Genomic DNA, 17,826 nt, shown 5'->3' on the forward strand with positions numbered 1-17,826 from the left:
GGATTTGATTCAGGTCATACCTGAATGGTCTAGTCATTTTCTCCACTTTCTTCAATTTCAGTCTGAATTTGGCAATAAGGAGTTCATGATCTGAGCCACAGTCAGCTCCTGGTCTTGTTTTTGCTGACTGTATAGAGCTTCTCCATCTTTGGCTGCAAAGAATATAATCAACCTGATTTCGGTGTTGACCATCTGGTGATGTCCATGTGTAGAGTCTTCTTTTGTTGCTGACAGAATGTGGTTCACTGGAGGAGGGAATGTCAAACTACTTCAGTATTCTTGCCTTGAGAACCCCATGAACAGTGTGAAAAGGCAAAAAGATAGGACACTGAAATATGAACTCCCCAGGTCTGTAGTTGCCCAATATGCTACTGGAGATCAGTGGAGAAATAACTCCAAAAAGAATGAAGGGATGGAGACAAAGCAAAAACAACACCTAGCTGTGAATAGGACTGGTGATGGAAGCAGGGTTCAATGCTATAAAGAGCAATATTGTATAGGAACCTGGAATGTTAGTTCCATAAATCAAGGCAAATTGAAAGTGGTCAAACAGGAGATGGCAAGAGTGAACATTGACATTCTAGGAATCAGTGAACTAAGGTAGACTGGAATGGGTGAATTTAACTTAGATGACCATTATATATACTACTGTGGGCAGGAATTCCTTAGAAGAAATGGAGTAGCCATCATAGTCAACAAAAGAGTCTGAAATGCAGTAGTTGGATGCAATCTCAAAAACGACAGAATGATCTCTGATCATTTCCAAGGCAAACTATTCACTATCATGGTAATCCAAGTCTGTGCCCCAATCACTAACGTGTAAGAAGCTGAAGTTGAACAGTTCTACGAAGACCTACAAGACCTTCTAGAACTAACACCCCAAAAATATGTCCTTTTCATTATAGGGGACTGGAATTAAAAAGTAGGAAGTCAAGAAACACCTGGAATAACAGGCAAATTTGGCCTTGGAGTACAGAATGAATCAGGGCAAAGTTAATAGAGTTTTGCCAAGCGAATGCACTGGTCATAGCAAACACCCTTTTCCAACAACAGAAGAGAAGACTCTACACATGGACATCACCAGATGGCCAATACCAAAATCAGACTGGTTATATTCTTTGCAGCCAAAGATAAAGACGGAGAAGTTCTATACAGTCAGCAAAAACAAGTCCAGAAGCTGACTGTAGTGCAGATCATGAACTCTTTATTGCCAAATTGAGACTTAAATGGAAGAAAGTAGGGAAAACCACTATACCATTCAGGTATGACCTAAATCAAATCCCTTACGATTATACAGTGGAAGTGAGAAACAGATTCAAGGGATTAGCTCTGATAGAAAGAGTACCTGAAGAAATATGAACGGATGTTTGTGACATTTTACAGGAGACAGGAATCAAGACCATCCCCAAGAAAAATAAATGCAAAAATGTCTGAGAAGCCCTTACAAATAGCTGTGAAAAGAAGAGAAGTGAAAGGCAAAGGAAAAAAAGACAGATACGATATGGAAATACAAAAAACCTCGAATAGCCAAAGCGATCTTGAGAAAGAAGAATGGAACTGGAGGAATCAACCTACCTGACTTCAGGCTCTACTACAAAGCCACAGTTATCAAGACAGTATGGTACTGGCACAAAGACAGAAATATTGATCAATGGAATAAAATAGAAAGCCCAGAGATAAATCCACGCACATATGGACACCTTATCTTCGACAAAGGAGGCAAGAATATACAATGGATTAAAGACAATCTCTTTAACAAGTGGTGCTGGGAAATCTGGTCAACCACTTGTAAAAGAATGAAACTGGACCACTTTCTAACACCATACACAAAAATAAACTCAAAATGGATTAAAGATCTAAACGTAAGACCAGAAACTATAAAACTCCTAGAGGAGAACATAGGCAAAACACTCTCCGACATACATCACAGCAGGATCCTCTATGACCCACCTCCCAGAATATTGGAAATAAAAGCAAAAATAAACAAATGGGACCTAATTAACCTTAAAAGCTTCTGCACATCAAAGGAAACTATTAGCAAGGTGAAAAGACAGCCTTCAGAATGGGAGAAAATAATAGCAAATGAAGCAACCGACAAACAACTAATCTCAAAAATATACAAGCAACTCCTACAGCTCAACTCCAGAAAAATAAACGACCCAATCAAAAAATGGGCCAAAGAACTAAATAGACATTTCTCCAAAAAAGACATACAGATGGCTAACAAACACATGAAAAGATGCTCAACATCACTCATTATCAGAGAAATGCAAATCAAAACCACTATGAGGTACCATTTCACACCAGTCAGAATGGCTGCGATCCAAAAGTCTACAAATAATAAATGCTGGAGAGGGTGTGGAGAAAAGGGAACCCTCTTACACTGTTGGTGGGAATGCAAACTAGTACAGCCACTATGGAGAACAGTGTGGAGATTCCTTAAAAAACTGGAAATAGAACTGCCTTATGATCCAGCAATCCCACTGCTGGGCATACACACTGAGGAAACCAGAAGGGAAAGAGACACGTGTACCCCAATGTTCATCGCAGCACTGTTTATAATAGCCAAGACATGGAAGCAACCTAGATGTCCATCAGCGGATGAATGGATAGGAAAGCTGTGGTACATATACACAATGGAGTATTACTCAGCCATTAAAAAGAATACATTTGAATCAGTTCTAATGAGGTGGATGAAACTGGAGCCTATTGTACAGAGTGAAGTAAGCCAGAAGGAAAAACATAAATACAGTATACTAACGCATATATATGGAATTTAGAAAGATGGTAACAATAACCTGGTGTACGAGACAGCTAAAGAGACACTGATGTATAGAACAGTCTTATGGACTCTGTGGGAGAGGGAGAGGGTGGGAAGATTTGGGAGAATGGCAATGAAACATATAAAATATCATGTAGGAAACGAGTTGCCAGTCCAGGTTCGATGCATGATGCTGGATGCTTGGGGCTGGTGCACTGGGACGGCCCAGAGGGATGGTATGGGGAGGGAGGAGGGAGGAGGGTTCGGGATGGGGAGCGCATGTATACCTGTGGAGGATTCATTTTGATATTTGGCAAAACTAATACAATTATGTAAAGTTTAAAAATAAAATAAAATTGGAAGAAAAAAAAAAAAAAAAAAAAAAAAAGACAGATACGCCCATTTGAATGCACAGTTCCAAAATATAGCAAGGAGAAATAAGAAAGCCTTCCTCAGTGATCAGTGCAAAGAAATAGAGGAAAGCAATAGAATGGGAAAGACTAGAGATCTCTTCAGGAAAATTAGAGATACCAAGAGAACATTTCATGCAAAGATGGGCACAATAAAGGAAAGAAATGGTATGGACCTAACAGAAGCAGAAGATATTAAGAATAGGTGGCAAGAATACACAGAACTATACAAAAAAAATCTTCATGACCCAGATAATCACGATGGTGTGATCACTCACTTAGAGCCAGACATCCTGGAATGTGAAGTGAACTGGGCCTTAGAAAGCATCACTATGAACAAAGCTAGTGGAGGTGAGTCCAGTTGAGCTATTCCAACTATTGAGCTATTTCCAAGTCCAGTTGAGCTAGGAAGGTCCAGTTGATCTATTTCCAGTCCCAAAAGATCATGCTGTGAAAGTGCTGCACTCAATATGTCAGCAAATTGGGAAAACTCAGCAGTGGCCACAGGCCTGGAAAAGGTCAGTTTTCATTTCAATCCCAAAGAAGGGCAATGCAAAACAATGCTCAAACTACCGCACAGTTGCACTCATCTCACATGCTAGTAAAGTAATACTCAAAATTCTCCAAGCCAGGCTTTGACAATACATGAACTGTGAACTTCCAGATGTTCAAGCTGGATTTAGAAAGGCAGAGGAACCAGAGATCCAAATGCCACCATCCGTTGGGTCATTGAAAAAGCAAGAGAGTTCCAGAAAAACATCTATTTCTGCTTTCTTGACAATGCCAAAGCCTTTGACTCTGTGGTCACAACAAACTGTGGAATATTCTTCAAGAGATGGGAATACCAGACCACGTGACTTGCCTCCTGAGAAATCTGTATGCAGGTCAGGAAGCAACAGTTAGAACTGTACATAGAACAGTTTTTCTTTTCCGATTTTCCAAATCAGGAAAGGAATACGTCAAGGTTGTATATTGTCACCCTGCTTATTTAACTTATAAGCAGAATACATCATGAGAAATGCCGGGCTGGATGAAGCACAAGCTGCAATAAAGATTGCTGGGAGAAATATCAATAACCTCAGATATGCAGATGACATCACCCTTATGGCAGAAAGTGAAGAACTAAAGAACCTCTTGATAAAAGTGAAAGAGGAGAGTGAAAAAGCTCGCTTAAAGCTCAACATTCAGAAAACTAAGATCATGGCTCTGGTCCCATCCCTTCATGGGAAATAGATGGGCAAACAATGGAAACTGTGAGAGACTTTATTTTGGGGGGCTCCAAAATCACTACAATGGTGACTGCAACCATGAAAATAAAAGATGCTTGCTCCTTGGAAGAAAAGTTATGAGCAACCTAGACAGAATATTACAAAGCAGAAACATTACTTTGCCAACAAAGGTCCATCTAGTCAAAGCCATAGTTTTTCCAGTAGTCATGTATGGATATGAGAGTTGGATTATAAAGACAGCTGCATGCTGAAGAATTGATGTTTTTGAACTGTGGTGTTGGAGAAGACTTGAGAGTCGCTTGGACTGTAAGGCGATGCAACCAGTTCATCCTAAAGGAAATCAGTCCTGAATATTCATTGGAAGGACTGATGCTGAAGCTGAAACTCCAATACTTTGGCCACCTGATGTGAAGAACTGATTCATTGTGAAAGACCCCTTCCACTAGGGAAGGGTGATATTTTTTCTCTCATGTGAGGGTGTAGGGCTTGGATTACAAGTACTCTTTGCTCTGTGTCTTCCATTACTACTTGATTTCAAAACTATTTTCTCAGGCACTATTTCAGTAAAGGAAAATATTTCAAGCAAACTCCCACATACTCAGAGGCTGAATGGCCCAAAGGTTCAAACGCCAGCACTTAAAAAATATTATTATATGCTAATTATGGGCATGGTGATGAGGCACTTCAAGATTCTGAAGTGCCTTTCTAATCATTGTGTAAAGAGCAAATTGTATTTGATCTGAGTTTAATGTCAAGAGTATGTATATTATTCTAGCTATAGTAAAAATTCACATACTCTAAATATAATAATTTCCTGCTTACTAGGATACTTAAATTCCATTAACATCAATTGGTGAAAAGAACCCTGCTGACTCTCTGAAGTGAGCTTGAGTCTATTCTCTACCACTGACTAGGTTTGTAAACACAGGCAAGGAGCCAAGATTCCTTAAGCCTTGGTTCTCTCACCTGGAATATAGAATAATCAAACCTACAGCTTCCTAATGTTTTGAGGATAAATAATACAATGAAGACCCTATACACAGAACACATGATGGATGGATTTACAAATACTATTTGTTGTTGTTGTTGTTATTGCTATTTAGGAGTGGGAAGGTGGAACTAGTGGTAAAGAACTCGCCTGCCAGTGCAGGAGACATAAGAGATGCGGGTTTGATCCCTTGGTGGGGAAGATCGCCTGGAGAAGGAAATGGCAACCCACTCCAGTATTCTTGCCTGGTGAATCCCATGGACAGAGGAGCCTGGTGGGCTACAGTCCAAAGGCTCACAGAGAGTCAGACAGGACTGAAGTGACTTAGCACACATGCAGGTAGTTTAGTGAGTTGGTTAATAGCAAGGACTTTGGGATAAACACACGTGGATTCCAATCCTGGTCTTACTAACTTCCTGCTGTATGATATTTGACATTCTTTCTGATTTCTAACTCTGAGTTCCCTCCATGGTAGCAAGGAGCTTGCAACAGTTCCTATTTCATAGGATTGTTGTGAGGATTAAGTAAGATGGCCCATGCTGCTAAGTAGCTTCAGTCGTGTCCGACTCTGTGCGACCCCACAGAGGGCAGTCCACCAGCCTCCCCTGTCCCTGGGATTCTCCAGGCAAGAACACTGGAGTGGGTTACCATTTCCTTCTCCAATGCATGAAAGTGAAAAGTGAAAGTGAAGTCGCTCAGTCGTGTCTGACTTTTAGCGACCCCATGGACTGCAACCTACCAGGCTCCTCCTTCCATGGGATTTTCCAGGCAAGACTACTGGAGTGGGGTGCCATTGCCTTCTCCAAAGATGGCCCATGAAAGGTATTTATTACACTAGCTGGAACATATCAACTACTCAGTGAAAGATAGCTTGTGTTTTTGACATTATTACTGTTTTTATGTTTACTATTATTGGCTATTATTTTGTGCCTTTTCCTTTTCTTGAAACATTTCTTGGTCAAAGATATTTATACAACTTCAAATTACCATATTTCATAAAAATACAAAGCTGTAAACCAAAAGAACTTTGGAAAAGCATGAAGCACAATGCAAATATGCCATGATGTTATCACAAATACCATTTTTGTTATTAAAATCATTCGGCAGCTGTTAGTTCTACCTTCAAAACCTTGTTTTCTTTGATAAATATCAATTAAGTATTTATATCCTTAAACTCAAAGAGTTATTTTTTAAATTATTTTATAAGTCTTTTAATTTTACTATGGAGTAAACACTAGAATACTTTCATTCAATAATATGTGTGTTGATTCACTCATTCATACATATGTAATGCGTATATACTAGGCTCTAAGAGCTGAGCTTAGTGTGGAGGATACAAGGGCATTTGAAGCACTATCCTTGGCATCTAGGAGCCCATCGTCCTGGTAAACCCACAATAACAGTTTTACCAATGAGAGAACCATGAGTAGAGGTTAGGGATTAGGGAAAATCTCTCCCAGGAGTCCATCAAGCCAAGGTGGAACTAGAAATAGTTAATGCCATCATTTCATGACTTCTAAGAAGCTCTCCAGATAGAGGTCCCACCTCCTAAAGTATGCAGGTGTTTTTGGAACTCTGATGGATTTGGTTGACTCCCTGTCATGGTTGCCAAATTTCCACTAAGTTGCTCTGTGTTTACAAATCCCCAGCCTTTGGATATGAGCTTTTAAGCATGTCACTAAGATGGGATTTGAATTTGTTCTTCTCTCTGGCCCTTGATCTACCTACTAGATGAGGATAAAATAATCAACCATTATTTCCACAGGACTGGATCTGTGTTTAAGACTGTGCTGATTTGAGATATAAAGAATGTGAAATCTAGAAAAATGCTACAGATGAATTTATTTGCAAAGCATACGTAGAGACACATATGTATAGAACAAACATATGGATGCCAAAGGGCGAAGGAAGGAGTTGGATGAATTGGGAAATTGGGATTGACATATATACACTGCTGCTGCTGCTTCGAAGTCGCTTCAGTCATGTCCGACTCTGTGCGACCCCATAGACGGCAGCCCACCAGGCTCCCCCGTCCCTGGGATTCTCTAGGCAAGAATACTGGAGTGGGTTGTCATTTCCTTCTCCAATGCATGAAAGTGAAAAGTGAAAGTGAAGTCGCTCAGTCGTGTCTGACTTTTAGCGACCCCATGGACTGCAACCTACCAGGCTCCTCCGTCCATGGGATTTTCCAGGCAAGAGTACTGGAGTGGGGTGCCATTGCCTTCTCCGCATATATACACTACTATGTATAAAATAGATAACTAATGAGAACCTACTGCATAGCAAAGGGAACTCCACTCAATGTTCTGTGGTGACCTAAATGGGAAGAAATCTGAAAAAGAGTGGATACATGTATACATATAGCTGATTCACTTTGCTATCAGCATAAATTAATACATTGTAAAGCAACCATACTCAAATAAAACTTTTTAAAAAATTGGCTACTTTCACACTTAGCCCTCTCTGTGTCCTTGTTCTGCGGCCCCTTTCTTTTTATACCCCACCATTATGTTTGTACACATTTTCCTCTTCTAGTTAATTACCCTTGTAAGAGTAGAGAGCGTTTAAATTTGTGCCATCCCTCCCCCAGGCACCTAGCATGGTGCTTCATACTCTGAAGGCATTAATACTTAGATAAATATAATTATTAAGAAAATTAATAATATGCCAATCTCCTGGCCTTTGGAATGATTACGTACAGTCAATGTCCTTCTCCTTCCACCTTGCCTTTGCATTTTCTACATTCCAATTCTATCAGTCTTTCTGTCTCAGATAAAATTCAGGTAACCCATACAGTGAAAACATCTGTCTAAACTTGGAAAGTACTTTGTTTTGTGCCAGATACTAAGTGTTTCATCCATGTGCCAGGGTCAGAACTATGTTAAGGTATGCACATGGTTGGCCTTAATCATCCTCCACCAGAGGGTTTGGCTTTATTCAGATTATAGCTCAAGAATTTAGAGACAAAAATCTGTCTTTTCCATGTCACAGATGAGGAAAATAAAACTCAAAGTTAATGCATTTTGCCTGATGTCACACATCCTCTAATACAGGAGACAAGATACAAATCCAAGGCTCTGCTCTAAACAACTGTACTAAATTTATTCATTTCTGCTTTGTAACTAATATATATATATATTATATATATAAAGTATATAAATAGATAGATATCTTAAGTTTCAGAAGAGATCATATATTCTTTGAGTGCAGATTCATGCACTATTTACCTCTATATCCCTCAAAGCACTTAGAACATGGTCTTTGGTAGTAAGTGCTCAGTAAATATCTTTGGAATTACTATGTCTTATTTAAGCAATGACAATTAAAGTCTTGCTTTCATATTGATTTCTGAGCTTCCTAGATGATAGAAAAAAGGTAACGATGGCACTTCTTGAGAGAGAAGCGAAAACGATACCTTCTGACATGACAACATGGTAAAAATTTATGCTCTGAGAAGCTGCATTGGCTGGCAAATATAAAGCAGACTCTAATCTATCAGAAATGATAAATTGGATATGCTAGTTAACACGTCAAGCTTGATGCACAAGCATTAGGCAAAATTCCTTCAATTTGTTCTGATTAGTCTATGGTGACATTTTTCTCCTTGCATAGGTTAACCACCCACCACGAGAAAGTAAAAGAAACTCAACTTTATTCTCTTAAGACAACAAAAATACTAAAATAGTGAAAGAGCCAAAGAGGCTAACACCAAACGTAAAACTAAAATCAATGGGACTGTATAGAACAATGGATGGGGGACAGGGAGAAAAAGATAATTGTGATTTTGTTTTAGGAAAAGTTACTTGAAATAACTTACAGGTTTCTCAAGCACAAGGTGTAAATGCTCACGTACAATAGATGCCACAGGATGATTTATTGATGAGAGTCACTTAGGAGTTTTGCAATAGCTATCTTTCCTTTCTGAGCATCAGCTCTACTAGTTTTATTAATTCCTGTTTGATCATTAACTTTCATTTATCCAATAAACATTTGTTGAACACCTACTATGTTCTAGACTTTATGTTAGGATCTGAAGATACAGTGAGATTAAAAGGCCCTGTTCTCAAGGAGGTCAAGCTTAGTATATGAAGACTTAGATACAATAAAGACAGTACGAAATAAGAGGATGTGTGTGTGGTAGTTGCTCAGTCACGTCTGACTCTTTGCGACCCCATGGACTGTAGCCCACCAGGCTCTTCTGTCCATGGAATTCTCCAGGCAAGAATACTGGAGTGGGTTGCCACTCCATTCCCTGAGGGATCATCCCAACCCAGGAATGGAACCTGGGTGTCTTGCATTGGAGGCATAGTCTTTACTGTCCTACACATATAAATTATATGGAGTACCAATATTTCAGCTGATTTTTTTTTTGTTAATTTCTATTCTAGACCACTACTGCCAATAATTATTTAAAAATATACTTCCATCCCTCATTACTTTCCATTCTCATGTTTCAGTGCTTATTGTGTCATTAAGATTTGTAAATTTTTCGTGTATCTAATATTTGTGTTCATTACATTGTCAAAAACACACTGAGATCCATCCAGATTTGAGCATTCATTCAGCAAAACTTTCTTGAATAAATACCACAATTGAGCACACTGAGACATATGGATGATAATAAATAATTCTTTCCCACAAGAAGCACATAGTTTAGAATTTCACTGTGTGATACAGTAGCCACTAGCCACATGTGGCTGGTTAAATTTTTATTTTAATCTATTAAAATAAAATGAAATAAGAAGTTCATATTCTCTGTAACAACTACCTTTCAAGTGCTCCATAGCCAATGTGGCTAGAGGCTCTTGCACTGGAAAGTACAGAAAAATTCTCATCATCATAGAAAGTTGTACTAAGCAGTGCTGTTTTAGATTATGTGGAGAAGGGAGTGGAGAAGTTGGTAGGCTTGAGTATATACAATCATGGCCTATGGAGAGAATTGTTAATAGATGTACAGAGTGTGATAGAAGGTTGAGGATCTGGAAAGGCTTCACAGAGGCAGAGACATTGGGTCTCAAAGGACAGAATCAAGTGAGTTCAGGGAGACTTAAAACAGCACAGTGTATTCAAGGAGCTTTACAGCAGGGCCTCTGAATACAGTTGGGCAGGTTGTACACATCACAATTCGAAAAGGGCCCTCCTTAAGTCTTAGCTGTGCTACAGGCACCTTACTCCTACAGGCCTCCCTACATTTCTTCACTCTGGGCTTCACTTTATATCTGCTGCTGCTGCTGCTCCTAAGTCTCTTCAGCCGTGTTCGACTCTGTGCGACCCCATAGATGGCAGCCCACCAGGCTCCTCTATCCCTGGGATTCTCCAGAACACTGGAATGGGTTGCCAGTTCCTTCTCCAGTGCATGAAAGTGAAAAGTGAAAGTGAAGTCGCTCAGTCGTGTCCGACTCTTAGCAACCCTGTGGACTGCAGCCTACCAGGCTCCTCCATCCATGGATTTTCCAGGCAAGAGTACCGGAGTGGTTGCCATTGCCTTCTCTGTACTTTATATCTAGCTCCTCCTAAAGTCTTTTTTCATCTTTCTATCCCCATCCCATAAAACCAAGCCTGAATTGTAGAACTTCTGAACACTGAATCCCACTGGCCCGTGTCTTCTGAGCTACATGATAGAGTGTATTTATGAGCTTCCAGAGTTCCTCACTATTTCAACTGTTAGTATTGTCTTTTGTCTACATTTTAATGCCCAGGAAGGAAGGCAGTGTCCAAGTTCCCTATTTCTTTTATGTCCTTCACTGCAGCACTTGGAATATAGGTAGATGCTCTGATTGACTGATATGGTTCAGTTCAGTCACTCAGTCGTGTCTGACTCTTTGTAACCCCATGATTCGCAGCACGCCAGGCCTCCCTGTCCATCACCAACTCCCGGAGTTGATATGGTAACTTATTACAAATCATTTTTGTTCAACTTCAATCCATATTGAACTTACAACCTGCTAAGCAGTCTAAAGTACTGGGGATAAAAATGATTAAAATGAAGGATGATATAGAAAAGTAATGTTATAATTTTGGGGATGGGGAAAAATTACATATATTTAATTGCTATAGAAGAATAATATGAAGTAACCTTGAGGTTAATCCTTATGTAATGTGACAATACTTTACCATATAACTTCCCATTGATGTTTCTGGTGGTGGTGTTTTAGTGCTAAGTCATGTCTGACTCTTGTGACTTCCTGAACTGTAGCTCGTCAGGTTCTTCTGTGGGTAGGATTTCCCAGGCAAGAATACCAGAGTGGGTTGCCATTTTCTCCTCCAGAGGGTCTTCCTGACCCAGGGACTGAACCCATGTTTCCTTTATAGCAGGTGGATTCTTTACTGCTGAGCCACTAGGGAAAGTTCTATTGATTTTGCTACTTTAATTTTTGGTTTAGTGCTTTTTGTTTGGGGTGAAATAGACTGAATACTTTTAAGTTCTTTTACTCATTGTCAGGTTCCTATTAATGATGTAAGTTCTGAGTAAGAATAATTTTGATAATATAATTTATTGATTGTAAATGGCAAGTAATCTTTCCATCGGTCTGATTGCTTATCATTATGTCTAATATTTTTGGATTTTGTATTTTTCTATTGAGTGGTGGTCCAGAAAAGATGCTAAATATATTTTCTCTCTTAACAATGTGATCATTTATGTGGCTTTTCTCAGGACTTGGTATGAGGTATGCTTTATTTTTATTTGGAACCATCTTTGAATTGTTCCCTGACATTCAAGGTTGAGCTTCACTTTCACCTGAAAAATAATAATTCACATATGTTGTCCATAAGCCTAGTCATGTCTTCTGTAAATAAGAGGAACATTGATTGTTCTCATCCTGAGACCTTTCAGTTCAGTTCAATCCAATATCTGAGACATAACTTTCAGGACTTAGGCAAATATTAAGTGACCTGGAAAAGGAGTAATCATACACTTTCCTGCCTTTTCTACTGATTTCTGGAGATGAGCTTTAATTTGGTAGCATTTTTAGGGCAGCTTAAATTATGAATGGCATGTGCATATGTGGGCATGTACAAGGGAACAGAGACAATGCAGAAGTGATACATATTTGTCTTCCTGCTCCTGTTGTAGTGTTTCCTAGCACTTCCCTCCTTTACCTTCTTTTTCGCCTCCCTTTTCACCCCAACATTTACATCTTCAGCATACTGAAATCTCATCACAATAGGCACTGATTTTGTTTATTAGTGCTGTTATAAATTATCTTTTAGTAGTAACTCAGTTCAATTCAGTTCAGTTCAGTTGCTCAGTCTTGTCCGACTCTTTGCGACCCCATGAATCACAGCACGCCAGGCCTCCCTGTCCATCACCAACTCCCGGAGTTCACTGAGACTCACGCCCATCGAGTCAGTGATGCCATCCAGCCATCTCATCCTCTGTCGTCTCCTTCTCCTCCTGCCCCAAATCCCTCCCAGCATCAGGGTCTTTTCCAATGAGTCAACTCTTCGCATGAGGTGGCCAAAGTGTTGGAGTGTCAGCTTCAGCATAAGTCCTTCCAAAGAACACCCAGGACTGATCTCCCTTAGGATGGACTGGTTGAATAGTTGGAATTTATTCATTCATTCATTCTCTTAGCCAATAGTTACTGAAGCACCGTCTATATTTTGAACAAAGTTTTCTAGGTAGGAACTGCAAAGAAAGAGGAATTTCAGATGGTTCCAAATAGAGGCTCATATGGGGTGAAATAAAACATATGAAGGTGATATTATATTATGTACTCTGGAACTAAGAGAGGCATTGAGATATCTAACTCTGCCTTGCAAGACAAGAAAAACAGGACAGACAATGGGAACAGGGCTTTCCAACAAAGGGTGCAGCCTGTGAAAAGCAAGGATAAGACAGCTCAAAGTAAAGTCTGGCAACACAGTTTCCATGCGGTGGCAGTGGTGGAAAGTGTGGCTAGAGAGTTGGGCATGGTTGTGGGATGGATTTTCAAGTATGAAATTTATATAGCAGGTGACGGAAAGATATACAAGTGGCGAAATTAGATTTGTATTTTAGAACAATCTTTCTGAGTGCAGTTCAGAGGACAGATAAGGAACTGGGAAAAAGAACAGCAGTGTGATTATACGGGGGTGATTCAGGAAGGTTTTAGAAAGGATAGGAGAAATGAGCCAAGTCTTAACAACTGACTTGGAATAGGGCATGAACTTCTATTTTCTTAGCATATATTCTTATCTCAACTTGGAGACTTTCTCATTTTATCTCCTACTGCCTCTGAACTCTCCTTGACCTTAGAATCTTCATATAAGGCCACTCTAAGTCACTTAATGGGTTTTAATGTTTTTCTACTGAAAGAATGGTGCATAGGCCAGTGACACCAGCATCACCCAGGAACTTATCAGAAATCCAAAATCTCAGGTGTCAACCAAGACCTACTGAATCTGTATTTCAGTAGGATCCCCAGGTGATTTGTATGCATGGTGCACTTTAAGAAGCACTTTCTCATGGTTCTCCAGGCCCACATTGTAGTGGTTTGGGAGTAGAATGGTAGTTTCTATGCTCTGTTTCTTCTGACTCCCCCAAAGCACATAATAGTGCTTATTGTTGGTGGGTAGCAGGTACTTTCTAGCTGATTTATTTTCAAAATAAGAGTGTGACTTTAAGCAATTCAACCATTTCAATTTAATAGACATTTATTGCAACTGGGAGACCAGTTAAGAGTTTATTGCAATATTGTCCAGGTGAAAAATGATGTACGGCATTAAGGCAATGTTAGTAGAGATTTGAAAAAGAAGAAGAAGAGGCAAAGGAAAAGAAATATCTAGAAGGAAAGATTGGTATGTTATGCTCATTACAGATATGACAAGTGAAGGTGAGAGAAAGACATGACCTATGGGTGAGGTGACTATAATCACCTATGATTTTCTGGCCAACTAAAGATCAGATGAGATGCCAAGTTTATTCAGAGTCATTCTTTCTGCATTTTTCTACTTTTCTTTTTCCCAGCCAACAAATATTTATTGAGTTGGTACCTTCCAGAGGGTAGGTTTTTTCCCAGATGCTATAGATAAAAAAGCTTATTCAATATTATTTGGTCTTTGCCCTCAAGGAATTTACAGCCTAACAGAGGACACAGAAAAACAAACTGGCAACTGAAACAGAATGAAGTAAGTGATATGATAAAGGTAACAGCCATGGGCTGGTGGCCCTAAGGAGAAATATTGAATCTAGATTTGGAATGGATGATTTCAGAAAATGCTTCTCAGATGAGGGAACTCCCGCAAAGAGCTCTCAAGACCTAATAAATAGCCAGGTATATGTGCATACGTGCAGTGGATAAGATCGGAGGCTGGAAGTAGAATTCCAGAATACAAAGGAAATCTTACAGAGAATGCCTTGCAGAGTGAGCACAGAGAGTTTATTCAGTAAATTTATGTCATTCCATGTGGCAGCAGAATGCTGTGTCAGGAGGAGGTTTGCTACACTGAAAAATACAGGTGATTAACATTATGAATGTCACTCATCTAGTTATTGCAGATCAAGGTATACAGTAATTTCTTATAAACCATGTCTCTCACATGGAAAACAGGAAAACTTAGTGAAATCCTGCTCCTTGTCTGCAAAGAAATAAATCAAATGTAAATCTGTTTTCTCTGCACTCCAATCACTTGTTAGACTCTTGCTGATCTTTCAAAACCCACTTAAATATCTCGGTTTCTTTTTTTTTTAAGTAGCAAACACATATTCTTTTTCCACAGTTCCCAAGGTTTTTGTACCTTATAATTCATGGGCTTCCCTTTTTCTTTCTTATAGTCTGAGTTTTCTACTTGCTTATGATCTCTAAGCAGTAAGGAATACTATCTATTTTTATAAACATCTTGGTCATTGACATCATGTTTGGTACAGAGTAGGCACTCAGAGAATATATGTACTATCTTAAATTAACTGGATTCTTAATTATGGGGTGAGGCATATAAGTGATGATGAAGGTGAGATTTACCATCTTCATAGGAATAAAATTATAAGTGAGGATTTTCCCACATTGGCTTTATATGTATAAATCATTAGTAGATTAATACTAAGCTTTAAGAGGGTAAAGATTAGCACCTTTGACCCTTCATTAAAGCTATTTGTATCCTGTAAAATATTTCTGAATGAATGCCACATCTGTTTTGGCTATAATTGCATGACATTTCTCTACAAACTGTTCAAAAATAAATTTGCACTTGTTAATTTTCTTTGTTAGCTAAATGCAACCATTCAGCTAGGTCAGATTTGCACAAAAATTGGACAACACATTGTAGACTACAAGAAGAGAAAGAAAAGGTGATAAAGCTGCAAACCTTCCTCAGTGACTGGTGGTTTCTTTTTGGAGGGAACGATTCCCGTGATACTGGTGTCCTTGACATTTTACTCTCATCTCCCGAATGCATGCTAAAAGGCTCTCTCACTTCTGCATTGGGTTTAATTTTTCTTTCGTCTCTAACTCTTCTGTGACTTTTTTGCCTTCTTACTAGATTGAAAGAAGGGGCTGCATTCTTTCCATATAGAAATGGCAGCAGGGGGTATAAATAGTGCTTGACAGCTCTTTTATTTTATTAAAGAAAAATAGATGGTCTCACTGAATCAGCTTGGGATTATATTGCTATAATTCTATCACTGTTTTGGCAAAAATGTCCCTCCCCATCCAGGGCATCATAAATGATTAACTGTGAGGGCAGATCAAAAGCTTTCCTATGTAGGTTCTATTGGAGGGAGGAGGTCATATGTTAAAAGAAGGTGTCAGAGGGTGGCTTTGTGAATGTTGCCCCTTAGAAATGGATTTCAAATTAAAATTCTATTCTTAAACCAGTAAGGATCTTGTGGGAAAGCTGAGATCACCTTTGGGTAGCACTCTTAGGGAGATAACTCCCAGACATGTTCCATTTCTCTAGAGTTGAAACACACCCATTTGCCTAAAGCAGTGTAACTACTCTGGCTTTGCCATGGACTCTGCATTGCCCTCCTTCCTCTCAAGGGTTGACAAGGCATGATTTAAAAATCAACAAAGTAAGTGTTTTAAGTTTAAAATACAATTATATCACACTAACCTTTCTTCTTGCCAACATCTAGCAAATAGTATTAAGATGGTGTGATCAGTTAGGGAGACTAAAAAAATCCACTTGACATTTGACCCTGACTATGTATATACCAGAAACTGTCTGAATACTGATGTTTTTCATTACTCAATTGCAACACTACAATATATTTTCTCTTCCACTGTACTCATTACTTTCTCAAATACACACAGTCGGTTTTATCTACTCAAGTCTTTTCTGCAACTTCTTTGTTTCTAAATAATCTTGTAGGTACACATGACCTTGAAATCTCACTTATTCTTCATAACCTATTATGTAGCCAAGAACTCAATTTAATCCTATCTAAGCTTTAATTGAATAGTTTAAAATACTATTCTCCTGTGAGGCAAGCAATTCATTTAAAAATAAATACAGCCTTTCTTATATCATAATCCTGGCCCTGCACTTGTTGAATATTTGAGGAATCTAACGACAACCTTTAGTTTATCACTGTGATTATCATAATTTCACTACTAATAATTACCTACCGACTTTAAAAAATGATCTGAAGAAGAATGATATGGTAGATGAAATGAGCTTGAATTACATGTACTTTATGCTTTTCCCCAGATTTATCAGAATGATTTTATAACCTTGGGAAAGTCACTGAACCTCTCAATGTTTCTATTCTGATCTCTTTAAAATAAAGATAATAACTTCATCTTATCATCTACTTCAGTGATGAAGGTGTAAAGACTCATAATCATAAAAAGCACATCAGGCTTTACGAAAGCCAGACTCAGTGTAAGTATAAAGTATTTTTGAGAAAGAGCACATGAAGAGTTTGCAAACACAAAGTTTTTATAACGTGTTTTGGAAAAAAAAAATACATAAGGGGAATAAATCATACCTCGATACTCATTTTCTGAGGTGAACTCCTGTATCCACTGTATCCCCTGCATTATTAGTTCAAGTGAAGGACCTGACGAAATTTTAATGTCACTGCAGTTAGCATTCAGCTATGGCTTCCCATTGCCAGGCAGTGAAATACTCATCTTCTTCTTTAAGCACCGGATTTACTGCTCCTAATAGGAGATTTGCATTTGTTCTAAGATTACAAATAACAATTATGCCAAAGCAATTACTCTTAACCTCAATTTGTAGCTCTTGCTTGCAGCAGGGCACTTTCATCTGTTCCATTTATTTTCATTCTCATTTTGGCCTGGAGGTATTTCTAAATAAATCAATCACAGTAGATGTTGGAACAGGTCTATTGAATAACACCTAGACTGACTACACACACTGTGTGGAGAATGGAGGAAATTATAACTATAAATCAAGTAAAAAAAGAAGGCATGCTTTGTGGGTCAGTTATCTGAATAGATTAAGGGAAAAAACTTTTCCCCTAGATTAGCTTAATACTTTGCTCTTCTTTCT

The 17,826-nt window shown here is 38.7% G+C and overlaps 1 protein-coding gene across 13 annotated transcripts in view; it reads right to left on the reverse strand.

Annotated features, from left to right (window-relative positions):
• Nucleotides 1–17,826, reverse strand: part of NLGN1 (neuroligin 1) — a 955,405-nt gene that overhangs the window by 97,530 nt on the left and 840,049 nt on the right. The gene's annotated exons all lie outside the window — the stretch shown is intronic.

The sequence above is a fragment of the Bos indicus x Bos taurus genome, chromosome 1 (genome assembly GCF_003369695.1).
Source record: "Bos indicus x Bos taurus breed Angus x Brahman F1 hybrid chromosome 1, Bos_hybrid_MaternalHap_v2.0, whole genome shotgun sequence".
NCBI classification, from domain to species: domain Eukaryota; kingdom Metazoa; phylum Chordata; class Mammalia; order Artiodactyla; family Bovidae; genus Bos; species Bos indicus x Bos taurus.